This window comes from Lissotriton helveticus, chromosome 4_1, assembly GCF_964261635.1.
Source record: "Lissotriton helveticus chromosome 4_1, aLisHel1.1, whole genome shotgun sequence".
NCBI lineage: Eukaryota > Metazoa > Chordata > Amphibia > Caudata > Salamandridae > Lissotriton > Lissotriton helveticus.
The window spans coordinates 8851020-8877757 of NC_136063.1; positions in this window are offsets into that span (position 1 = coordinate 8851020).

Sequence of the window (26738 nt, forward strand, 5' to 3'; positions counted from 1 at the left end):
AGAGGAGTTTTTGAGTTTTCTTGGGTTGATTTGGCTAGTTTATCTGATTGCTGTTTTAGTATCTCGAAGAGTTTTCGTGGTCTATTTTTGGCATTGTCTAGTTCTGTTCTTATAAATTCTTTTTTGGAGTTGATTACCTTTTTGTTATAATCGTTTCTGATTTTTCTGAGGGCTTCCAACTCAGGTGAGGAAGGGTGTTGTCTCCATTTTCTTTCAGCTGTTCTCAGTTTGCGCCTGTCCTCATTCAGTGATGCGCTAAACCACGGATTCTTTGGCTTGTCGGTAACTTTTTTCATTCTTAGAGGCATGGTGTCATTGACTATATTTCCTATTGAGGTTATGTAGTGCTCGGTCAGCTCATTTACATCCTGCATGCAGTTAGGTGGCTTTAAGTCTCTCTCACAGCTCTCCACCAATAGCTCGATGTTCGCTTCTTTTATTTCTCTGACCAATTTTGTGGACTTGGGGGGTTGTACGGTTCTACCTTTTTTCACTGTGGGAATCATAAATGTTATGGCGTGATGGTCAGACCAGTCGCATGGATCTATGGCGCAGATCACTGTCTCTTTGTTTCTGGAGATGATCCAATCTAAGGTCGCTCCTTGCACGTGGGTAGGTTGGGTACATGCTTGTGTGAGGTTTATTTCGGCGAGGAACTCTTTTAACGCATTAACCAGTTTGTCATTGTCGTCGTCCCAGTGTAGGTTAAAGTCCCCCAGGAATATGTTGTTGGCATCCGGATTGGAGTTGGCAGTTATGATCTCTATTAGTTGCTCTGAGAACTTTGTGTTATCTCCTGGTGGATGGTAGAATGCATGTAAATTGCATTTTTGTTTATTTGAAGATCTTATATTCAGACCGAGGTATTCACAAGATTCCATGGGGTCGGCTTGAATCATGTTGACCTCTATCTCTGATCGATGAATACATGCTATACCTCCTCCTGTTTTCCTTGGCCTATCTAATCTCATAATGTTATAATGAGGTGGTACCAAGAGATCCATGGCGGGGGAGGATGACTCCTTTAGCCACGTTTCCGTAAGGATTAAGCATGGGCGTAAAATCCGCTCCGCTCGCGGATTTTTCGGATTTTCGGCAAATCCGCAATCCGCGAACGCTCGCGAATTTGTCGAAAATCCGTGAATCCGCTCGCGGCGGATTTTTTGCTTGGTTGCGGCGCGCGGCGTGGTGCACGGCGTTCACTTTCCGTCATTTTAGCGTTTGCCGAGTTGTTTTTCTTTGCGAGTGACGCGCCATTTTAGATCTTGCTGCGTGTTCCCGCGGGAGTTTGTCGCCCGCGAATACGTACTCGCGGCTTGCCACCTTGCACAGCACACCTCGCGAGAGTTCGCAATTGCGAACATGTAGTTGCGGCGGAAAGGAACAATCTCGCACTTGCGAAATAGAGATTTTGCAATTTCGCACAAGAAAATCACCAGCAAACAGGATAAACCTTCAGAAAATTATGATTTTTATCAGAATCACTCCTCAGGTTGACATTTGCATGGCCTTTTTTTTTGCAAGGAGTCCATTTTGGGGGGGGGGGGGAGGAAGGAAGTGCCCCACAGTCTCCAACTTCCTGTTCCTGTCCAGCAGGCTCCTCCCAGTGCTTTGTCCATCTCCTGGTCACTTTCATTTGGATCTGGAGCTGGAAGGATTACTTTTTGTGGGTGCTGCTGGATATTTGGATTTGAGGCCTTTTTGACTGTCTTTGGATCACTTTTGGATTAGAAATCAACTTTCACAAGTAAGTTTGTTTGGGGCATTACAGTTGCTGCAAGTACAATTTTGGAACTTTTTCAGAAAATTAAATAAATTATATTGTGGGTAGCCACAGTATCCAGTAGGACCAGGGTTGGTTATGGGTGCATGATACAACTGTTTTGTTGAATTTAAACACCATTGAGGCCATGGATGGGCTGGGATTGTGCAGATTTTATTGTTTTTTGTCGTTTTTTTGGGCCTGCTGGTGTGGCCCTTTGCCCAGGGGTGGTGAGTGTTGCATGGGCCTAGTCTTTCTGTGGGGTGTCTTCTTGAATTTAAACATAATTGAGGCCATGGATGGGCTGGGATTGTGCTTATTTTATTGTTTTTTGTCGTTTTTGGGGGGCTGCTGGTGTGGCCTTTTGCTTGCCCAGGGGTGGTGGTGGTGCATGGACTGAGTGTGCCTGTGGTGTTGTCTCACTCTCTTTGATGTAAACATCATGGATGGCATTGGATTGTGGTGATTTCTGGCTGTTTTTCTGTTTTTTGGGGGTGTACTGTTGATGTGGTCTGGCCATGTGGGTGGTGGTGGTGGCCATCTTGAGTGCTGGCTGGTACAGGCAACATGTGCTTGGGGTGTAAGGGGGCCATTTTGAGGAGAGGCAGTGTCTGAGGCCTGCACTTATTTTGCCTACTTTTCATCCCTTATGCCCAGGGGTAGTGAGTGTTGCATGGGCCTAGTGTTTCTGTGGGGTGTCTTCTTGAATTTAAACATAATTGAGGCCATGGATGGGCTGGGATTGTGCTTATTTTATTGTTTTTTGTCGTTTTTGGGGGGCTGCTGGTGTGGCCTTTTGCTTGCCCAGGGGTGGTGGTGGTGCATGGACTGAGTGTGCCTGTGGTGTTGTCTCACTCTCTTTGATGTAAACATCATGGATGGCATTGGATTGTGGTGATTTCTGGCTGTTTTTCTGTTTTTTGGGGGTGTACTGTTGATGTGGTCTGGCCATGTGGGTGGTGGTGGTGGCCATCTTGAGTGCTGGCTGGTACAGGCAACATGTGCTTGGGGTGTAAGGGGGCCATTTTGAGGAGAGGCAGTGTCTGAGGCCTGCACTTATTTTGCCTACTTTTCATCCCTTATGCCCAGGGGTAGTGAGTGTTGCATGGGCCTAGTGTTTCTGAGGGGTGTCTTCTTGAATTTAAACACCATTGAGGCCATGGATGGGCTGGGATTGTGCAGATTTTATTGTTTTTTGTCGTTTTTTTGGGCCTGCTGGTGTGGCCCTTTGCCCAGGGGTGGTGAGTGTTGCATGGGCCTAGTCTTTCTGTGGGGTGTCTTCTTGAATTTAAACACCATTGAGGCCATGGATGGGCTGGGATTGTGCAGATTTTATTGTTTTTTGTCGTTTTTTTGGGCCTGCTGGTGTGGCCCTTTGCCCAGGGGTGGTGAGTGTTGCATGGACTGAGTGTGCCTGTGGTGTTGTCTCACTCTTTTTGATGTAAACATCATGGATGGCATTGGATTGTGGTGATTTCTGGCTGTTTTTCTGTTTTTTGGGGGTGTACTGTTGATGTGGACTGGCCATGTGGGTGGTGGTGGTGGCCATCTTGAGTGCTGGCTGGTACAGGCAACATGTGCTTGGGGTGTAAGGGGGCCATTTTGAGGAGAGGCAGTGTCTGAGGCCTGCACTTATTTTGCCTACTTTTCATCCCTTATGCCCAGGGGTAGTGAGTGTTGCATGGGCCTAGTGTTTCTGAGGGGTGTCTTCTTGAATTTAAACACCATTGAGGTCATGGATGGACTGGGAATGTGCAGATTTTATTGGTTTTTGTCGTTTTTTTGGGCCTGCTGGTGTGGCCCTTTGCCCAGGGGTGGTGAGTGTTGCATGGGCCTAGTCTTTCTGTGGGGTGTCTTCTTGAATTTAAACACCATTGAGGCCATGGATGGGCTGGGATTGTGCAGATTTTATTGTTTTTTGTCGTTTTTTTGGGCCTGCTGGTGTGGCCCTTTGCCCAGGGGTGGTGAGTGTTGCATGGGCCTAGTCTTTCTGTGGGGTGTCTTCTTGAATTTAAACATAATTGAGGCCATGGATGGGCTGGGATTGTGCTTATTTTATTGTTTTTTGTCGTTTTTGGGGGGCTGCTGGTGTGGCCTTTTGCTTGCCCAGGGGTGGTGGTGGTGCATGGACTGAGTGTGCCTGTGGTGTTGTCTCACTCTCTTTGATGTAAACATCATGGATGGCATTGGATTGTGGTGATTTCTGGCTGTTTTTCTGTTTTTTGGGGGTGTACTGTTGATGTGGACGGGCCATGTGGGTGGTGGTGGTGGCCATCTTGAGTGCTGGCTGGTACAGGCAGCAACATGTGCTTGGGGTGTAAGGGGGCCATTTTGAGGAGAGGCAGTGTCTGAGGCCTGCACTTATTTTGCCTACTTTTCATCCCTTATGCCCAGGGGTAGTGAGTGTTGCATGGGCCTAGTGTTTCTGAGGGGTGTCTTCTTGAATTTAAACACCATTGAGGTCATGGATGGACTGGGAATGTGCAGATTTTATTGGTTTTTGTCGTTTTTTTGGGCCTGCTGGTGTGGCCCTTTGCCCAGGGGTGGTGAGTGTTGCATGGGCCTAGTCTTTCTGTGGGGTGTCTTCTTGAATTTAAACACCATTGAGGCCATGGATGGGCTGGGATTGTGCAGATTTTATTGTTTTTTGTCGTTTTTTTGGGCCTGCTGGTGTGGCCCTTTGCCCAGGGGTGGTGAGTGTTGCATGGGCCTAGTCTTTCTGTGGGGTGTCTTCTTGAATTTAAACATAATTGAGGCCATGGATGGGCTGGGATTGTGCTTATTTTATTTTTTTTTTGTCGTTTTTGGGGGGCTGCTGGTGTGGCCTTTTGCTTGCCCAGGGGTGGTGGTGGTGCATGGACTGAGTGTGCCTGTGGTGTTGTCTCACTCTCTTTGATGTAAACATCATGGATGGCATTGGATTGTGGTGATTTCTGGCTGTTTTTCTGTTTTTTGGGGGTGTACTGTTGATGTGGACTGGCCATGTGGGTGGTGGTGGTGGCCATCTTGAGTGCTGGCTGGTACAGGCAGCAACATGTGCTTGGGGTGTAAGGGGGCCATTTTGAGGAGAGGCAGTGTCTGAGGCCTGCACTTATTTTGCCTACTTTTCATCCCTTATGCCCAGGGGTAGTGAGTGTTGCATACTTGCATGTCCCTAGTCTTTCTGTGGGGTGTCTTCAATGTAAACATCATGGATGGCATGGGATTGTGCTCATTTTTCTGTGTTTTGTCGATTTTTTGGGGTGTATAACTGAACTGATGTTCCTCTGTCTTCCATTGCTTTTAGGTGCACAAGAAGACTCAATAGAACCACCAGTGCCAGGAAGAAGTCCTGCAGCGGTGTGTGCAGCATAACGTCACGCGACGTCACGTCTGGACACAGAACCCTCTGCAACTCGTGCAACTGCTGCCTGCTGACCTGCTCTGAAGAAGATGGCCCCAAAAAAAGTAACCCGTAGCTCCTCTAGCAAGAAAGGTGCCAGTAAGGAGCAGAAGAAGCAAGTTACCAAGGACACTGGTGTGCCGCCCGCCCCTTTTTTTGTGAGTAAAAAAAAAAGTATGCCTGCAGCAGCTGCAGCGGGATCTGCTGGGGACCAAGCTGGCAGCAGCACCCCCGCTCCATTGGGCTCAGTGCCACCACCACCACCACGCCAACTTAAGTCCAAGCCCTTGAGTGCTGCAGAGGCAGCCAGTATACTTCTTCAATCACCATCGACCAGTGATGTTGGCTCATCGCAAGAAAGCAGCAGCAATGTCCCTCAATCAACACAGGTTGTTGTAGCTCATCTGACGAGTGTTGAACAACCACAGCGGCAACAACAATCACATGTGCAAGTACAAGCCCAAGTACATGTGGAAGGAGAGGCAGCGCAAGGAGATGCGCATGCAGAGGTGCATGGAGGGTCACAACAAGTGCCCACAATAGTTGTTCCTCCCGAAGTAGGGGCACATCAGGAAATCGACAATCAAGGCGAGGTATCATTTGAGGAAGCCACTCCTCCTGATGATCCTTCATTGTCTTCCACAACCCTAGCAAGGAAGAGATCAAGGGTGGTGTCTACATCCTCTTCAAGCACACCTCCTTCTGATGATACGGATCAAACTTGGGAACCAGCACCACAGCCGTCTGAGAGTGAGGCACACCATGATCCAACAAAGGTACTTAAGCGTAAAAGGAAGCTCGTCCAAAGTCTCAGACTTATGGAGTGTGATGAGGCTCAACAAGAAGTGGCGGATACTGCTGCTGATGAAGACTCTGCCAACGACGACCCAGTCATCATAAAGGTCACTGCAGCCCCAGCGGGCATGCAGCAAACAGACATTTTGACCCTAGCCCGAAGAGCTGCTGCGCGTGATGATGATGATGATGATGTTGTCGATGAGGAGGCAGTGGAAACACCACAATCATTGGAGTTAAGTAGTACACCAACTCGTCCCGCTTCCATATTTCTTTCTGGCAAGAAGAGACCTGCGTCAACCTCGACCTTAATTAGTGGCGGTGAAAGTGGAAAACGTACAAAAGTTGGCCAATCCAGATCCTCCACTTCATCTGGCATTAGCTTCATGACCACCACCACCACCAGTATCGCCGCCTCCTCCAGGTCCCACAGACACTTCAAGTCCCCAGTTTGGGACTTCTTTACTGTTTGTCCCAAAAATCCAAGGTTTGCCATTTGTACCCTTTGTAAGCTTGCAGTTAGTCGTGGTAAGCCAGGTAGCAACTATGGTACCGGCGGCCAGAGTGGTCATCTTGACAGAAAGCACGGTGTCCAATGGTTTGCGCACCTAGCTGCGATCAAGAAAGGCCAAAATCAAGGAAACGTTGATGTTTCATCTGATGTTGACGAGCAGGAAGAAGACGTGTCAAACACTTCCCTTACACCCAGTACCCCTCTCAGCAGCACACCCAATGTGAGGCACACTAAGAGTGTTGGAGCGAGTGAGACACCAACGCACAAAAGTTCACCAGCGAGCAAAATTGGGTCAACGAAGTCATTATCAGCCCGTAAATGCTTGGTCCAGGCCAACATTAGAACAATGCTTACTTCAGACGTGCCATATGAACGCAACCACCCACTGACGCGTCTGTATAACACTAAGCTGGCTAAAATGCTAGCTGTGGACCTTCTACCTTTTTCTTTTGTAGAAGCGGTAGGTTTTCTTGAATTAGTTGCAACGCTCTGCCCTAAATGGAAGGTTCCGAGCCGGTTCTATTTTGCCAGAGTTGCGGTTCCAGCACTACATGAAGATGTGCTGCAGGCGATTGGGGCAGCTTTGCAGAAGAGTGCTGTTCACACAATACATCTGACAACAGACATGTGGACCAGTGGCCCAGGCGATGATTACATGTGCATCACTGCACACTGGGTCTCTTTTTCAGGTGTTATAGCAAAGCTAAACGCAGGTGTTGACCCGGACCAAGTTTTCAAAGCTGCTCGGAAACATGCAACACTAGCCATGTTTGCCTTGGAGAAAAGTCACACAGCAGAAAACCTTTTGGAAGAGTTTGACAAAAAGGTGTTGTCAATGCTATCCCCCCTAAAACGCAAGATTGGTTATGTTTCCACGGATAATGGCGCCAATGTAGTTAAGGCCATGTCACAGGGTCACCATGTTAGAGTGCCGTGTTTGGCGCACTGTATCAACCTGGTAGTTCAAAAATTCTTGAGTGATAAAGAGAGTCCAGCGTTCGAGGTAATGGCCACCTGCCGCAAAATGTGCAACCATTTCAGCCATTCTTTTAAGGCCCGGAAGCATCTGCGGAGACTGCTACTTCAACGTGGAATGCCAGTGAAAGCACTCATCCAGGAGGTGGCAACACGTTGGAACTCAACCTTCTACATGCTTGAGCGTCTGCATGAGCAGTATACGGTACTCGATCACTATTTCTTGACAGAGGCTACATCTCAGAAGGAGGACCTGCGGATGAGTAAGGCGCAATGGGCCATAGTTAAAAGCCTGACAGACATGCTTCGTCCTTTTGAGTTCTTCACGCGTGCAGTCAGCCAGGAGGACTGTAATTTGGGAAAAGCTATCCCATTGTTGTGCATACTGGAGCACCAACTGATGGCGGTTTCTTCTGAGTTTGAAAAAGATGAAAAAAAAAAAAACCATTTCATTTTGTCTGAGAAATTATTACATCGCCTACGTGGTGATGAACGTCTTAAAAACATCAACTCAGATCAGCATTACATTTGTGCTACTATTCTGGATCCACGCTACAAAAAGGCGCTGGCAGACAACGCATTCTTTCCTTTCGCTGATGCAGATGTTCAAAAGTACAAACATTGGTTAGCCTGGTCAGCCAAGAGGTTTGAAAAAGAACGGCAGGTTATTGAAGGAGAAGCCAGTACATCAGCATCAGCATCAGCAGGCCATCCGCAGTCACAAGAATCCACTTCTGCACCTGTGGCTGGGGCACAAGTGACCTCTCAGCCGTTAAAGACACCGGCAACTGGATCATCTGCACCACACACAATGACAACACTAACAGTGGCTGGGGAGGAGGATTGGCTAAGTTTGATGGGGTATGGTTCTCTAAAAAATGTCACAGGCACAGCAAAAAGTAAGCAAAGTGGAGGAACAGTTGATGACCTTGAGTCGATGGTGCAGGACTATCTGAATGACTCAACAGTGGTCTTTCTTAATGAGGAGCCATTGCAGTATTGGCATGGCAAAAAACAATTGTGGCCACAGCTCTACAACCTGGCTATAAACTATTTGTCTTGCCCACTCGCAAGTGTGTCTTCTGAACGTGTTTTCAGTGCTGCTGGTGGCATTGTAACTGCCAAACGGAGCCGCCTATCGCCCAAAAATGTGGAGCGGCTGACAATGATCAAGATGAATCAGCACCTCATACCACCAGATTACAAAGTGCGAGAAAGCACGCCACATGAAGACGATGAGGACAGCAACGTAGATGAGGGGATTTTTTCTCTGTTCGGTGCCACTGACCTCATCCAGCCTGAATTCGCAGAGTATGATGACGAAATCTTGTTCTTATTCCCTGACACCGAGCCCTGAAAATGAGACAATCAATCAAGAACTTTCTTTTTCGTCCTTATTCACTTTTATTCCTGTGTGCTTTGTGTCTCTCTTTCTTTGTTTTGCACAGTTAATTTAATTCAAACTTTAATCACCTAATCCCAAAAAGAAGACCATCATCAGAACTGTCTTCACTTGTTTGCTTATTGATTTGAAGGTGCCGCAGTCTACATTCCTCAGGTTCACAAGTTCTGAAGAACATGCTCCTCTATCCTCCTCCTCCAGACTGCGATTTCCCTCCAAGCAGAGTGCTGGATTACGCACAATGAAGAAAGACTCAGCACTTGTGGGGGTGTTGTACTTCTTTGCGGGTGAGTTGACGGTTTTGGGCCCATTGCTGTGAAGCTCTAATAATGGACAAAAGTGTTTTGGACCAAATATGAGGTGAAAATTTCTTGCCGTTTTTGCTGACTTGCTTGCCTTTGAGGTGCTCTTTGGCGGGGTTCCGGGGGTTTGTGTGTAATTTTTGGTGTCTGTCGAAGCACTGCTGCGACAGTCTAATCTTGATTGCATTTGCTTTTCAGGAAATCCGTGGTGGAAAACAGGAGTTATGATGATTGATGATGACCTAGCTGCACAGCGCGTTACTTTGGACCGAAGGCCGAGAGATATTGTAAGTATGAGATTTAGCTTTTTCGCTGTTTGGGGGTGTTGTCGGGTGTTTTTTTGCGGGTGGGTTGGCGCCGGCGGGTCTTGCCTGGGGCATTCCTGGGAAGGTCTAATACCGGATACAAGTATTTTGGACAAAATCCATAAGGAACAGCCTTTTTTTTGCCATTTCTTCAGACATCTTGCTCAATGTAGCTTTTGGGGGGCTTCCTGCTGTTCGTGGGTGGGTTGCGGCCGGGGTCTCTGTCGAAGCACTGCTGCGACAGTCTAATCTTGATTGCATTTGCTTTTCAGGAAATCCGTGGTGGAAAACAGGAGTTATGATGATTGATGATGATGACGACCTAGCTGCACAGCGCCGCGTTTGGACCGAAGGCCGAGAGACATTGTAAGTATGAGATTTAGCTTTTTCGCTGTTTGGTGGTGTTGTGTCGCGTGTTTTTTTGCGGGTGGGTTGGCGCCGGCGGGTCTTGCCTGGGGCTTTCCTGGGAAGGTCTAATACCGGATACAAGTGTTTTGGACAAAATCCATAAGGAACAGCCTTTTTTTTGCCATTTCTTCAGACATCTTGCTCAATGTAGCGTTTTGGGGGGCTTCCTGCTGTTCGTGGGTGGGTTGCGGCCGGGGTCTCTGTCGAAGCACTGCTGCGACAGTCTAATCTTGATTGCATTTGCTTTTCAGGAAATCCGTGGTGGAAAACAGGAGTTATGATGATTGATGATGATGATGACGACCTAGCTGCACAGCGCCGCGTTTGGACCGAAGGCCGAGAGACATTGTAAGTATGAGATTTAGCTTTTTCGCTGTTTGGTGGTGTTGTGTCGGGTGTTTTTTTGCGGGTGGGTTGGCGGGTCTTGCCTGGGGCATTCCTGGGAAGGTCTAATACCGGCTAGAAGTTAGTTGGACAAAATCCATAAGGAAACACCAGTTTTGGCACTTTGTAAGTTAGGGTTCGTTAGGGTTAGCCCTAGCAGCAGGATTGCATGTGTTTAGGGGGGTTCTATTGCAACGCGGTTCTGTTGTTGTAGAGCACTGTTGGAGCGATGCTGGCTATGGATACTTTTGCTTGCAGGCAAGTGGTTTGAATACAATCCACGGTCTGTATTTGGGTCTACTGTTACTTTCAAAGTACGTTTTGTAACCATTTTTCTGCTAGGCATCATCAAAGTGTGACTTTTTGAACCACACAGCGTACATACCTTTTATTTATTTATCAGTGGTATTGTAATAGCACTTCCTGTTTTCCGTTCAATAATTACAGGCCGGGTTTCAGTCAACATCCGCCAGGCAGGCAGTGGACAGGGTGTCTCTTCTGTCAGTGGTCACCACCACATTGATGGACGAAGCGTCAGCTGGAATGGAGGAGTGCCGCCAATAAGAGGAATTGTTTGCTGCATGCAACTTACTTACCAATTTCAACAGGACAACTCCAACAACATACGCAATACAGATACAGTATCCATTGTTGTCTTTTATTCTATGAGTGTGACTGCATGTGCTTACCTTTACTTTGTAACCAAAGATTGTCTGTAAACTCTGTATCTTCAATTATTGTTTGTCCATGCTCTGCTTTTTTTTTCTTCTCTCAACAAAACCTACCCAAAAAGAAACCCCCATTCCCATCCATTTTACAAACCCTAACCCTCTTCCCCCGGGCTGTGTTGTTTTGCTTGATGTCTGACTAAAATGACATCAATAATTCCACACACTTGCTGGGGAGGATAAGGTGATAGCAGCAACAGGCTGGTGAAGGAATACGAGGATATCTTCTAGACTTACTCAGCTTCAGTACTATATCTTCTAGTAGTAGTAGCCAATGTCAAATAAATTCAACGCAAGTACTAGTTATACTTGCAATACTTTACCATTTGTTAGGCTACATTATGGCACTGTTCTAGTGTACTGTCACCTGCTATTTTCTCGATCGTACCGTAACCGTTGTAATGCTACAGTAAGGAGTACAAACAAGGTTTCGTTTTCTTTTTTTCCATAGGCATGCAACTGCCACTGTGTCACACCACTAGTAACACCGCAATGAGGAAATGTCACCCGCCCAGGAATGACAACGTTAATCCCCATTTCACCTGGAGCCAGCCCTGGGCCTAGCCCTAATTTCTAACACAAATTACAGGTAAGATAAGCGTTTGGTGGGAGGTAGTATAATGGAGTATTATTTCGGAGTAGACAAGAGTTTGACGGTTGTACTACTAAAGTCCTACGACTGTTCAGGAAAACAAAGTTACTGTTACACCCCCGCCCCCCACCCACCAGACTGAAAAGCAGTAAAAAACAGGTATGGTCAGATAAAGTAGTTGAAAAATATATTTATTTATCCCTAACAAAATAATCTCCCTCACCCACCCTAACCCCAACGATTGTCTCTGAAACGTCCCAAAACGATCCCAACTCCCAAATCCCACCCCCCAAAAGTCTATAAAAAAAGGGCAAGGGACACTCCACTACTGGAGGGTGCTGGTGCTGGTGCATGATGCGGCATGGGCATCATACTCCTTGCGGAGGGTGGCAAGCTCGGAGCGGAGGCCCTTAACCAAGGTCTTATACCTCAGGACCTCCTGCTCCAGGTTGGACATGCGGACTCGTAGGCGGTGTTGGCGTTCCTTGCAGCTCCTGTGGGGGGCAGCTGGTGTTTCCGGTGCTTGGCGGTGGCGGTCGGCTTTCTTAGCCCGGCTCGGTCCCGCTGGTTTAGTCACGGAGGAGGATGCAGTCGAAGATGTTGCCCCGCTCGACTGCGTGTCCTCCTCCTCCTCCAGGGCCACCAGCCGCCGATACTCGGCGACTGTGGCCTCCAGCCTCCGTTGCCGGGCCAATCTAGCCTGCTCCCTCCTTGTTGTTGATTTGGAAGAAGGAGCAACTATATGAAGAAAGAAAGACATAGTCTGTAACCAATGCTCCTTATTAATAACACAAAGTGATTGAGCCGAAAGTTGGGTCACAGAGTACAAGTAGCAAATTGAAAGCACAGTACATAACTATTGAGGACAGTATCTATGTAACCCTCCCACTTCTGCATCCTTGCTCTAACAGTAGTGGTAGTTTAATGAACTAATTCTACGACCACTATGGACTTCCATTACAGTCGACTATGACAGTACACCAGTCTTATTCTTCTTCTTCTCTCTTGTTTAGGGAAATGGGTACGTTATCTTATGCAAGCCGGCAGAATGACATGGACACAGCACAGTGAAGTTGCACCCGAGAAAAAAAGTTGCACACCATGATGATGGAGACAGACTTGCGTTACTGTACCGGTCCAGTACATGCAGGTGGTGAAGCTATTACTTTTCTATTACGGGTGGCACTGAGAATACTCTGTTACAAGGGCTACTGCTTAATTAATTTACCTTTCACCCTACAGTGCAAATGAGTACTAGAAAAGGAAACTGAAGAAGCTAACTAATTTGATTATCTATCACTTCACATGGGACGTATTTAATGACAGATGAGATGACTTTAGGTGCTTTGCTTAATATTGAGTGAACACAGTGATACACCCACACATGAATGACGTACTACAAGTAAACTAAAGTTATTAAGAGAGGTACGGAGTGTCCACCGTAATAACCAGATATATGCTGTGAATGCAAACGCAATACAAAGTACTGCTACTATTCATGGAAGTATTGGACACATTTACAATTTCTTTTCCTTGCCTTCCCTGCACTGGGACGGACGTGCGGGTGCGGTGGTACATGCTCTTCAAGGTAACACTTACTTCACCTGGCGACCATCTACTCTCTCTAGATACACATTTGCTATGTAAGAGTCAGAGAATACCATGCTCCAGGCATCCATTCATTCAAAGTATACGCACACATACAGTTTCTGTTTCACCCACCCAGGCTGCTGTCCTTCCACCCATCCTTGCTTCATCATTGACCCAGCCATGCACCATACCATATTCTTTCCTTCCCAGCCACCTCTGGGTCCAAGCAAACACATATCGTTCTTCTTTGCCAGCCATCATACAAGTTCGCGTCCCACTTACTTACACCCTTCTTTCGCTTTTCGTTCATCCCATCCATCACGTTCGTCTAAGAACTTATTGGGATTCTTCTCACCAAAAACTTCACAGCTAAGTCGAAGTACATTTCGAGGAGGCTACTACCTGGTTGATTTGTAATTGTAATACACCCGTGCAGAAAGCACACTATGCAGTCTTCAATCTCAATAAGTAAGGAATATATAGCTTACCTGTTTCCGCCACCACCGTTTGATCCCCCACAGGAACGGCCACCAGCTCTTCTACCGCCGCATCCTCCCCAGAGGCCTCCGAGTCCAAGTCCAACACATCAGCCACCTCCGCGCTGGCCCCGTCACCAGATGTTACACCTACAAAGTACATTTAAGAAAGTTAGAATACACCACTCACTACTATATAATATTTGGTCTAGGAGAAATGTTAAAAAAACAGAATACAATGTAATAATTTGTGACTGTCTACTCCATAGTAAAAATGTCCCATTTTCCAGGGAAGGCTGTTGTCTTGCTGCACTTTTATGCACAACTGATGAATGCTTGCTTTTGATTTTTAACACGCACCACTTTTTCTCCTAACAGACAGAAGCTTGACTCCTGAGTCCTAAGAACACGACCAGGATCAAGTTCAAAGTAGGTGAGAGTTCGGCTCGACCACAAGAAATGTGTCCAATTAATCGTCAGCACTAACCACTTTTCCGTTTACAGTTAAATAGTTTTATGACAAAGTAGATTTCAATAAATGTGTTTACTTTTAATAAAGCTTTTACACTTAAATAGACTCTGTGGTTTTTGTTCCTCTAGACTAGAGTGGATGAGCTAAAGGTTTTGGAATTTTTGCAAGCATGAGTGCCTCTGACACTTCTTGACTGTGCTGTGACTCCGTACTACTCTCTTGTCCTGCGTACGATAATCTAGAGATCATTGGGGATCTATAATCGGTGACTTCGGGAGCTGAATGACTCTGCCACACTATCTAGTCAGTAAGGAGACAGTGCATAGAGGTATTGCTGAATATAATGGGAGTCCAATGGAATTGCCAAATGTCCAATCTTAGTTAGCTACACAGACAGACTAATAAGAATAGTCTAGTAATACCACAGGGAGTCATCATATTCGAGGCAGGATAAGAATTTATATCCAGTCTACAAGAAGATCAAAGACGATTTAGAAAAAATCGAATGAGGAACGCTAGGAAAAAATAGGTACTGTTTAGTAAAATGTAAACTTACTGGGGCCAGCAAAGGAGCCCTCGCCTGCCCGATCCTGGCCTGCATCCTCAGCACCCTCCTCCTGTGTCCTCTTGCCCTTGGGGGGAGCTGATGTACAACATGAAAGAAAGAAAAACCATAAAACATGGATGAGATTTTTCAACCAAATCAAACATTTCAAAAGAACAATAACAACATATTTTGGAAAAATAGCAAATAGATAGACAACTATTCCACGGGATCTATCTCATGTGGTATACTACGTTATTCGTATTGCCTGATTTGCGGAACGTTGACTTAGAAAGTTCCTATGTAACTCAATAAACAGACTACTAAAGAGGTTTGCCTAGGCCTGGCACTGCAGGCAGTAGTGCACAACACGTGACAGACAAAGTCCATCCTGCTTGCAGATCAGTGAATACTCAAACTATCAATCCACCCGCCACCACCGCCACTATTTCTTCTGATAGCCATGTGACTGTCTAAAGGAAGGACACTGGACTTCAGTCTGTTGGGGCTGATTTATAAGTCCCTTGCGGAAGTTGCGGCTGATTTTCCTCCATTGTTGCGTGCCTTTTCTGACGCAGCGGCAGAACAAAAGACTCGCCATGGTGTTGGTGCGGCGTATATATTAAAAAAAAAAACACATATGGGCATATGGGCGATGCATCACGTTGTAAAGCCCTGCGCCATCAGGGGGCGTTCCGGCGCAAGGGAGGGCGTACCTGCGCAGGAACGAATCCTAAAAGTGGCTGAGGGAAATCTACAAGATGTCAATCAGTCATTTTTATGACAATGATGCATGACTCAAACCCTGCGCGCTTGAAGCCGACGTACGGCTTGATGCAGCATTGGGGAGATAGGGTACCCCAGAGCATTGCTGGAGCTGCGCCATCGTTGGCACGCAACTCCAGCAATGCGCTGCCTTTACGGCACAGATGCGTAAGGCTTCTGTGACGTTTTGGGCCAATGGGTGGTGGTGGCATGGCACACAATTACTGCCGCATCCCTGCTACTTTGCAGGGATGCGCCGGTAATTGAAAATATGACCCTTACTGTCTAGCATTACGCAGTTCTTTTCTTTACAGTACACTGATACATAATTTCTCAGGCCAATGAAATGCTTCTGAACACAACATACAAAACAAAGAAGCATAGTAGCAAGCAAGGCTACTGAGAAGGAGAGCAGTGCACCTGAAAATGAAATGCATAGAAGATTTTGAAATATAATTTACCTCAATGTAATCGGCAGCATTATTGCTCTTGGTAAAGAACAAAGATTTGCAAATAACAGAGCAGGATAAAACAGAGTAGTAAATGTACTACTACTACTACTCACCAAGCCCGGGGACCTCTACGCCGAGCGCGTCCAGCAAGTCCCGCTCCCGGTCCATGACATCGGTCCAGCGGTGGGTGGCCTGGTTATATGTGCGCCGGACCCCAGAGATCTTGTACATGGCCCGGCACACCTTCTCCCACCGCTGGCGGCGCTCCCGGATGCCATAGCCGGTCGCGATCTTGCCGCCTCCCAGGATCGTCTTGGGGAGGCGGCGCTGGACATGGAAGATCAGTGCCGCCACTTCCTCCGCGCTAAAGATCTCCCTCGGGACCACTTGCTCCCCCCTTAAACGCCCGCACGGGAGCCGGGCACGGGGTGCGGGACCCTTCCCCTTCTCAGGGTGCTTCCCGGCTCCCTTTACCATGGTCTGGGCAGAAATAAACTTAAATGATAAAGAAGAAATAGAATAGTGAAGAAGAAAATAAAAGAGTTTAAAAAAGTAGTTTAAAAGTAACTAAAAGCTGCAGAAAACACAAAAATATAGAGCTAGAAAAATAGAGGGTTAGATAATAAGTAAAATTAGATCAAAAAAACTTCAAACAAGCAAAGGATGGCAGAGATTGAGAGAGGATAGAGAAAGCATGCCCAGAACCATAGCAATGAATGAGAAACAAGATGGCCGCGCCCGTTCACGACCGCGTGGGTAAGTTCGCGCGAGATTTTCCTTGCGAGTACGCGCGAACTTGTACTCGCGAGCAGCACACTTTGCGAGATTACACATAGCGGGCGGAAACGGAATTACGTCACGCCAACAAGATGGCCGCGCCCGTGTACGACCGATAGGGTAACTTGGCAAACGAATAGCTAGAAGCGCCTCGCGAACACGCGCAAGATCACGCGAACATACACGTCGCAACAAAAACAATTTTGTATTCGCACGTATTCGCGGCTTCCGAAATCGATCTCGCACGGATTCGCGCCCCAAATAACGCGCAAAATTGCAAAAAAAACGATTTTAGCTAAAATGAAAGCAATGAGCAGGTGCAAAAGTTCAAACTTAACATTAGTAACATTCAAGGTAGTGCTTCCTGATGGGCCCCTCCAGAGTTTGCAACAATTCTATGACCCTGCTATGACCCAAACAGCAGGCTCATAGAATAGCACCATAAAGGTCCTGTAAAAAAAAAATTTCACTGCAACAAAAAGCAAATTACAGATAAGGAAGGAAGCAGGTGCCAGCCAGACTGGAACTTTCAAAATTACTGACACATTAATGAAACACAAATTAATTGATGGCAGTTGAAGAAGGGCAGGTGTGCTAGCTTTTTTCAACCACCATAATCTACAGTAATAAATAAACCTAATAGGTGCCTGTGAGGATGTACTAGAGGGTGGCATGGGTGTCCCAGAGGGTGGCAGTGGTGAAACAGAGGGTGCTGTGAACCTGTGATGATAAACCAGACGTAGAAACAACATAGTCGCGGCCGTTGCAAGCCGAAAAGTAAGTTCGCAATTGCGAACTTGTCCCAAAATCGGCGCGAACACGCGCCAACACAAAAAACGGAAAAATCCGCAAGTCCGCTAGAGTTCGCGGATCTTCGCGGATTGCGAATCCGTAAATACGCAAGTTCGCGGATTGCCAATCCGCAAAATCCGCCCATGTCGATTTCGTTATTGATGATGAGTGCTGCTATGTCTGATGCATGTTTGGATGCCGAACGACAATTGAGAAGAAGGCATTTTAAGGGATTATCAGGGTTAAGGGTGTTCCCTATTTCAGATTCATATGCTGATAACTGAATATGTTGTAGGTTGAGGTGACTTGCTTTCCTGTCATTCTTTCTGGAAGTTCTATTGAAATCAATTGGTACTGTTCTGATTCTCTCCACCCTCTCCTGGGCCGGTTGTTCATAGGTTCGGAGTAAGGCCTGAGTATCTTCGTTTGACAAAGGGTTTATCCTGTCTGGTCTATTGGGCCTATTTCTTAGGGACAGGGCCATCTCGTCATTCCTTTTTTGTGCGGCGAGTACTAGATTCTGGATATCAGAGACCTTGGAGTGTGTGCTTGCCGTCAACTCCCACATTTTTTCGAATGCCTGCGAAATTATCATCGAGCCTTGTGCTAGGTTGCCTACTATTTTCTGGAGCTTCTTAATTTCTTTCTGGCTTCGCGGTGTTTTCTTAGGGAGGATTGCCCTGCCACTTCGGGTTGTGCATTTTGCTCTCTTCCGTAGTTGTTCTGTTCTCATTTTCCAAGTTCTATCCTTTGTTTCCTTGGGTGGGTTGTCGCTTCCAAATTTGTTTGGGATGTCGAGTGTGTTATTTGTGTTGTGTAGTGCAGGTATTGAGTTTGTGGGTGGTGATCTTTCCCACTCTGGTATGCAATTCGGGAGAGGTATCGAGTCATTTGGTGACTCGCTAGGAGCTGAGGTATTCTCTTCAAGTAGATTCGCACTGAATGGTGGGACCTGCTCTTCATTTGTCAGATTGGAAGGTCTCTCTGTTCTTTCCGGCTCTTTCTCAGGGGTTGCCATCTCCCTTTCTGGCTCGTACTCTGGGGTTGCCATCTCCCTTTCAGTTATGTCTCCCGAGCTGGAAGTTTGGCTGTTTTGGTCATTGGTTCGGTTGGAATCTCTGGTTGTAGTATCAGTGTTGACGAGAGTGACTACATGTGAGGTCATGGGTAGTTGGTGTCTTGGTCTCTCCAGAGTTTCTTTTATTGTTAGGAAAGACTTTTCAAACTCTTCAAGGTCCCTATTAGGTGCTTGTATCAGCACTATTCCTGTTTTATATAGCGTGATGCATAATTCTGCATTGCATCTCATTGTCGGGGAGGACATTATTTTTGTGCCATGAGGGATGTTTCTCATACTTTTTATGAGTAATCTTTCTGTGAGGGCATTGCGCCATTTCGCTGTTTTATTTGTGTAGAAAATCAAGTCATTCATTATGGTGCCTTTGACTCCATCAAAGAATGGGTCTGCAAACAGTATGTCTGGGTTCTTTCTCAGTGTGTTGTGTTTAAACTTTTTGGCAGCATTTTTAGATAGCGAAGGAGGATATTTTATACTCTCTGCTTTGAAGCTGGCCATCGTCTGGTATCTATTATCCACATTCCTTTCCCGTTGTAAATCTTCTGGTGATTAGTTCTGAATTGTTCGTTTGCAATTGTGCAGTGGTAGTCGGTGGATTAGAAATAGTTCTGGTACCAATATTTGTGGTAAGTAAATTTCCTCTGCTGTCCTCTAATTATATCCTTATGGCTGGGTTACCAAGCAGTAAGAGTTATTTTAGCTGTCCCTTATTAAGTTGAGTTAATTTACGATAAGTTGAGAGAGGACTCGAGTTGAGCTAGCCATTGCAAGATGTCCCCGGTTCATTCCCTGTTGTTCTGGGGAGATTACACTTCCTTACTTTCCACTCCTGTAGTTGGTCCTTTTTTCCTTTGGTCCTTTTTTCCTTTTAACTTACAAGATGTCCGCCGTTTCTTTCCTGTTGTACTATTGTACTGGGGGGGAGTGCAATTGGCAGATTTTGGCACCAGAGTTCTCCACTTGTGGAATTTAAATTCCACTCAGTCCTAATGAAGCCAGATGGCCCGATTCACAAAGGTAAACTTAGACCAGAAGTCTAACTTTACTACTTTTTGGTATACACAAAGGTAAGTTACTACTAGTAACTTTACTATTAGTAAACCAACTAGTAGTAAAGTTATTAGAAGTAACTCACTTTTGTGAATAACAAAAATTACAAACTTAGGATTAAGCATGCCAGCATTCATTGTACGATCAATGACTTCTTTTGCAGATTGGTTGGGTTTTTGAAAAACTCGGGGCATATTTACAAGCCCCTATCGCCACCACAAAGTAATTTTTCTCGATGTTGTGGTGGTGATAGGGCTTTGCCTTATTCACAATGCGACATTAAGTCACTTAATGTTGCTTAATGCTGCCTTGTAAACAAGGCCCCCTTTCACGCACAGATGTCAATTAAAGCACATTTACAGTTACACATCAAATTCATCACAGTAGTAAACTACAGAAAACAATGTACAGTCAGGGAAGCAAGATAAAGTGAGACATGTAGGGGCTCATTTATCACTTTTGCGCCACTGGTGCGTCACTTTTTGTGACGCACCAATGGCATAAAAAATGCCCCATGTTGCACCATATTTACAAAGTGATACATATAGGTAGATGCGTCACTTTGTAAACCCCTGCGCTACATTATACCTGCGCCAAGTATAATGTAGCGCAGGGTGGGCGTAACCCCGCAAAAAATGGTTGTAGAAGTGGCACAGCGAAATCTATGGGATTTCACTGCGCCACTTCTAGGATGCCAATGCGTCAAAACCTTACGCCTGCCTCATGGTAGGAGTAAGGGTGATGCAGGCCCTTTCACATGGGTCTTGCCCCATGTGAAAGGAACATAGCTGGGGTTGCGTCAGGTTTCTGACACAACTCCAGCAATGCGCCACTTTTTGCGCTGGCAGATACGTCAGTTTTACTGACATATCTGTGCTTCCTTGCGACATGATGCGTCATATTATAAATATGACGCATCATTGGTGTTGTAAGGAGGGCGCACTGAGAAGTGGCGCATCGCTGCTTTCACGCAGCGATGCTCCATTTCTCGTAAATGAGGCCCGTAGAATGTAAGCAGGTATTGCATTGGCTAACATGGAATACATTTAGAGCCGAGACCTAAAACATAGCCATAGCGTTTACCCAAAGTTTCATTTCCGGGTCCCATGACATATGTTCACACTTTAGGACCTCTATAGGCTCCTCTTTTCAGCATTAAACAAACAATAGTCTACATTGAGTGTCTCACAACGGTCGGTTATGTGAGGCAGGTGTAAGATATTGACGCAGTAGAGTCCTAGAAGTCTCGCAGTGAAATCTCATTGATTTTTTTGAACCACTTCTACAACCCTTTATTGCGACGGAACTCCTCCCTCTCGATGACCAGACAAGTCAGCGCCGTCTCTTCATCATGTTTCAACATCCTACACATGCTCAAAAAAATCTTCCGCTGGATCCCCACCGAAACAAGAAAGACGGTCACCCACGCACTGGTCACAAGCCGACTGGATTACGGAAACACCCTTTACGCCGGAACCACAGCCAAACTGCAGAAAAAACTCCAACGCATCCAAAACGCCTCAGCAAGACTCCTACTGGACATCCCCAGTCAAGCTCACATTTCCGGTCACCTGAAAGACCTCCACTGGCTCCCCGTCAACAAGAGAATAACATTCCGTCTCCTCACCCACGCACACAAAGCCCTCTACGACCTAGGACCCGAATGCCTCAACTCACGACTATCCTTCTACACCCCTACCCGCCAACTATAATCGTCCAATCAAGCCCTCGCCGCTATCCCGCGCATCCATAGATCCACCATGGGGGGCGAATCCTTCTCCTACTTAGTGGCCAAGACCTGGAATTCTCTCCTCACCCACCTCCGCCTCACACAGAACCACCTCTCCTTCAGAAAGCAACTAAAGACTTGGATATTCAATAAGTAAAGTACCCCCCCCCACCAAGCGCCTTGAGACCCTCTGGGTGAGTAGTGCGCTATACAAATTTTCGAACTTGAACTTGCATACATTATACCTAACGCAAATATAATTTAGCGCAGGCCTTTACAAAGTGAGGCATCTGCTTAGATGCATCACTTTGTAAATATGGCGCCGCAGTGTCACAAATGAGACACATATAATTAGAATTGTGATTTTAAAAAAAATGTAGATTGCAGCTCTCAAACCCAGTGTGTTGCTGTTCCTTTCCCAACTTTCTTCAGCTACTGTATGTATCACTGCGTCACTCTGTCTTAAGGAATGATGATGGCGTGTTCATAAAGCCAGATGGAAATATTTTTCGTACTTTTCTGTAAGTTCACGGTGAGGTCAACTGTACCAATGTGTTAATCATTCAAACATTTCCTCTGGCTCAGGGCGGTACGGGAGCAGTTCATGTGTTGTTCATTGAACGTGATTTCGCTCAGGTGACGTAGTGGGAGGAACAGAGGGTGCAGAGGGGGTTATTCTCTAAGGCTCTGACAGCACCTGAGGTAAAAATTCAAAAGGAGGCAAACAAAAATATGTGACCACAAGCATTGGCACCCTGACCAAGTGTGACATTAACACATTATAACCTGATAGAAATAATGAGTCAACTTGAGTCAGATGCTTTGATGGAACAAAATCCTCCCTATAGAAGAGAGAGAAGAGAGAATGAACAGTAGAGAAAGAGTTCTTCTGAACATTTCATATGCCCTGAAAGAGGAAGGAAACAGTACTTGGTCGCTGCTCCTCAGTTACAACGGAGGTGGTCTATCGGCTGCAGGAACCAGTCAGTAGGCAGCAAAGAAGATCGACTCTGGAGTCGGCATATGGTAAGTAGGAGGCGGGCAAAAAGTTGTTCTATTGTTTAAAGCAGGTCATGTAGACAGCGCATGAGCGCAGACAAGGCTTGACCTAAACACGTATTTAAACACTTGGAAAAACTTTAAAAAACATACAAGTTCCAAATTTCTCGGATGCAAACTCAGACAATGTGCATTAATTCACCCCTGCGTTCTCTCTTCAAGCACACCCGAGCAGCTAGGACTTCCTTTCTGACAGGCACTGAGCGCAGCTTTTTAGTCACTGTAAGAAGTGAGTTTTGTGTGACCGCTAGTGCTGTGATGAGTTTTTGATGACAAACAATACAGTCCGTTTGTTTGCCTCCCATGTGTGTTCACTGTTACGCTTATTTTTTTCATGGACTGCCAGAGTCAACAGCTCTGTCTGCAGCAAAATCTGGTGCTGGATGCAGGCCTAGCAGGAGACTAAACCCCACCACAGTCACAAACACCCACCTGGAGGGCTCAGCAGACAAGTGTCCAGCTGCACATTGAGGTGGGAACAGTCACGTACATGACTCAGCAGCAGGCTGACCACTCCTGATGAAGGGTGAGTCAGACCCCTCTGTGGTGGTCATAGGCCACTTAAATACTGCATGTCTAAAAATAATGAACACAGGTTTGAAACGAAGGTCTAACATTAAAGTGGCACTTTAATTCATTAAGTCAGCAGAAAATATATTCATCAATTTATTAGCTTTAGAAAGAATATTTAAAAAGCACGATTTCAATCAGTCAGAAATAGCAACACAAAATACATATTCATAACGTGCAAGTGCCTAAAAGGCAAACCTTAAATAAGAAAACTAACCATGCAAGAATTACAATTTCAAGATACATTAAATGCAATGAATTGGGTGAGGATGAGAAACCGCGAATAAGTGATGAGACAAAAAAGGAAAAATGTTAATCTAGATTGGGCCCTACCACCTGAGAATAGGCTTAATAGGCCCACTGCAGAAATATGGCCGGTCGGGAACTCAGGCTGTGCGTGGCACTGCCGAAGAGTTCTGGGCTCAAACTGGGGTGCAGGTATTAAATACCTGTTCAATGTAGAACTATTAAACCACATTGACGTAGGTGTTTGAACCACATTGACTTAGGTGCTTGACCGCAAGCCTACAGTTATGTTGCTAAAACCCTGAGAACACAGAAGTGATATCACAATGGACCTGGTGTTTGATCGGGTGGTCAGCAATTCTTGACCGCAAATTATAAACGAAGAATATTTTTAACGTAAGTTTCTCTGAAAATATATAGGAAAGCGAAACTTTCAAACATGTGTTGTCAAGGCAAGGTGATGTCTTGGTTCGGTTTGAGAAAGCTTGGAAAGTTTCATAATATAAAAATGAAGCAAACAATACTTATGACATAGCAAGAATGTACCAGCTGGTCCTGTGTGTGGGTTAGATAGGCTATTCTTGTAACTGTGGAAAGTTTTAGTGGTTGGCCAAGCTGCCTCGCAGTGTCGGGCACAGGGAGAAATGCATTTTTGAGAATATTGGGGCCTAGTAGATTTTATTATTAAAGAGGATAAAATGAGGCACTGGCTTTGGGCTTATATGCAGATGAATCAAGGGATGTGTGAGCTAGTACTTAATGACTGTGGAAAGTAAAAATGGTCAAGATAGTACATTTCCCAGGTTTTAGCTGGTGGGGCCTATACAGGGACCTTCATGCTGCATGAGTAGAGCAGAATGTTATGTTGGGAGTGTTTATGGTAAAACATGATCCTCCTTCATTTCCCTCCTCTTGTTCATTTTTGAACAAACTTCTCACAGAGTATCTTGGTGATCCTTCTCCTAGCTGGGGCATCCAGCGTGTGTCATTAACGTAGTACTTGTATCCGCCCTGTTGTTGTTCTCTTATAACGGCATATTCTCTATCTGACCTGTTAAGTATTTTGGCATATTCTCTAGTTAACCAAACATTCATATCAAGCAGCTGCGGGGCTCTCTCTCAGGGTGTTTCTACCTGGAAGAAGTGGACAAGCTGCGGGTATGTCATAATGAGCGTTAGGTGCTGCGAGCTAACTCATTTCTAATTGCGTCCCATTCCCATCCTCTGGGACACGGTCCTTGTCCTCATACTGTGTTTTCTGGTAAATCCCTGTGTTGGTGTAGTTCATACCTACTACCTTGGTGCTGAATTTGTGGACACACTTAATTAAGACCTGTACACCACAACACACCAGCATCAACACGCAGCAAATAGGTAGACACATTTTCAACAAAGCAGACAGCCAGGAAGGCATCCTGTCAAAGTTAAACCAATTATTAAAGAAGTCTGCTTCAGCACCTCCCTCCTCACGCATCTTCTTCCCCAAATTGTCTAAGTCCTCAATAGCCTTGGTGAGCCTTCCGTTGTCGGCATCATTTGATGGAATGAACTTGCAGCAGGATTTCCCTATTTGTATGGCGTTGAATCAGTCTCGGGTGTTGTTGATGAGCTTCATACCGGGTCACCTACAGCCGCCGGGCATTAGCTGATCTTTGCCATTTCAGCCACTGGCCCCGAAAAATTCCTGGGCATCGTTGAAAAGGCAAAATTCCTGGGGAACTTCGCTAAAGGCATGGTTAGCAAAATATTGAGCACTCCTTCAGTGGCGGAGGCTCACGGTGACATCACCTGTCATCGGGTAGGTATGTACGTGGGAAATGTTGGATGCCGGGTCAACCAGATACAATTCGTGCACGGTGACCATGGTGCATAAGCCACTCCACTGGGAGGCAACTGGAGATAAAGGCGTTCTCCGCATGCCCAATAGATGTCCATGAAGCTGGAGGTGCAGTCTTGGAGGTCCAAATTAAAGATGGTGTTATTGCACCCAGTGTTTCGCCACACAGGAATTGTACCATTGCCTAGGAAGCAAAGGAGAGGAGATTTTAGCTTGTATGTGTTTTTCCATTTGTAGGTGGTGTCTTTACCAGAGCTATACCTTCTAGATTGTTGTTGCCAAACTTCCTCACACTCATACATAGTATTCAAATCAATGCCCTGTGCATATTTTGACTTTGAAAAGGGTCTTCCGAAGGAAGCTGCCTTACATGGTGGCGGGTGTTGTGTTTAAGCATGGGCGGATTTTGCAAATTGGCAATCCGCGAAATTGCGTACTTACGGATTCGCAATCCGCAAAATCCGCGAACTCTCGCGAATTTTGCGGATTCCTTTTTTTTTGTGTTCGCCAGTGTTTCTGCCATTTCGCAAGTTTTTTTTACCAGTTCGCATACGCGAACGTACTTGTCGGGTAGCAACGGTCGCGACCATGTTGTTTCTACGTCTGGTTCATCACAGCACCCTCTGTTTCACCACTGCCACCCTCTGTTTCACCACTGCCACCCTCTGGCTCACCCATGCCACCCTCTGGTTCACCCATGTCACCCTCTAGTTCATCACTGTAGATTATGAGGGAAAAAGCACACCTGCCCTGCCTCAACTGACATGAATGAATTAGGGGCTGATTAATGTGTCACTGAATTTGAACTTCCAGGCTGGCACCTACTTCCTTATCTGTAATTGCTTTCTGTTGCAGTGTAATTTTTTTAACAGGACCTTTGTGGCATACTTGTAGCTATTCTCCGAGCCTGCTGCGAGGGTCAGAGCAGGGTCATAGAATAGTTGCAAGTAGGCAACTGAACTCTGAAGGGGCCCCTCAGGAAGCACTACAGGGAATGGTTACTAATGATAAGATTGAACTTTTGCACCTGCTGAGTGCTTTCAGTTTTGCAAAAATCCAAATATCCAGCAGCATCCACAATATGTAATCCTTCCAGGTCAAGATCAAAATCAAAGTGACCAGCACATGAAGAAAGCACTGGGAGGAGCCTGCTGGACAGTAACAGGAAGTTGGAGACTGTGGGGCACTTCCTTCCTCCCACCCCCCCCCGAAAATGGACTCCTTGCAAACCAAAAAATAAATAAAAAAGCGCAGGCAAATGTCAACCTCAGGAGTTATTCCGATAAAAATCATAATTTTCAAGGTTTATGCTGCCTGCTGGTGGATTTCTTGTGCGAAATTGCAAATTTTGCAATCTCGCAATTGCGAGATTGTCGCTGCCCGCCGCATCTACGTTTTCGCAAGTGTTTACTCCCGCGAAATTGTATAGTATTCTAGTTGGCAAGTGCGACCAAGCAAAAAATCCGGTTCGCACGGATTTACGAATTTTCGGCAAGTTTGCGAGAGTTCGCGGATTGCGAATTTGTCGAAAATCCGCAAAATCCGTGAGCGGAACAGATTTTACGCCCATGCTTAGTTGTGTTGGTGGCCTGAGAGAGGGAGGCCTATTGTTGGATCCAGCGTACCTTCCCATGTGGTATCTGTGCCACCTGGGATGGAAGTTGGGTGTCCGGGATCTCAACTAGTGTGTGCGTTGCTAGTGTTCATGTCAGGGTGTGTGGACCTAGTGCGTTGTTGTGTGCATCTTGTTGG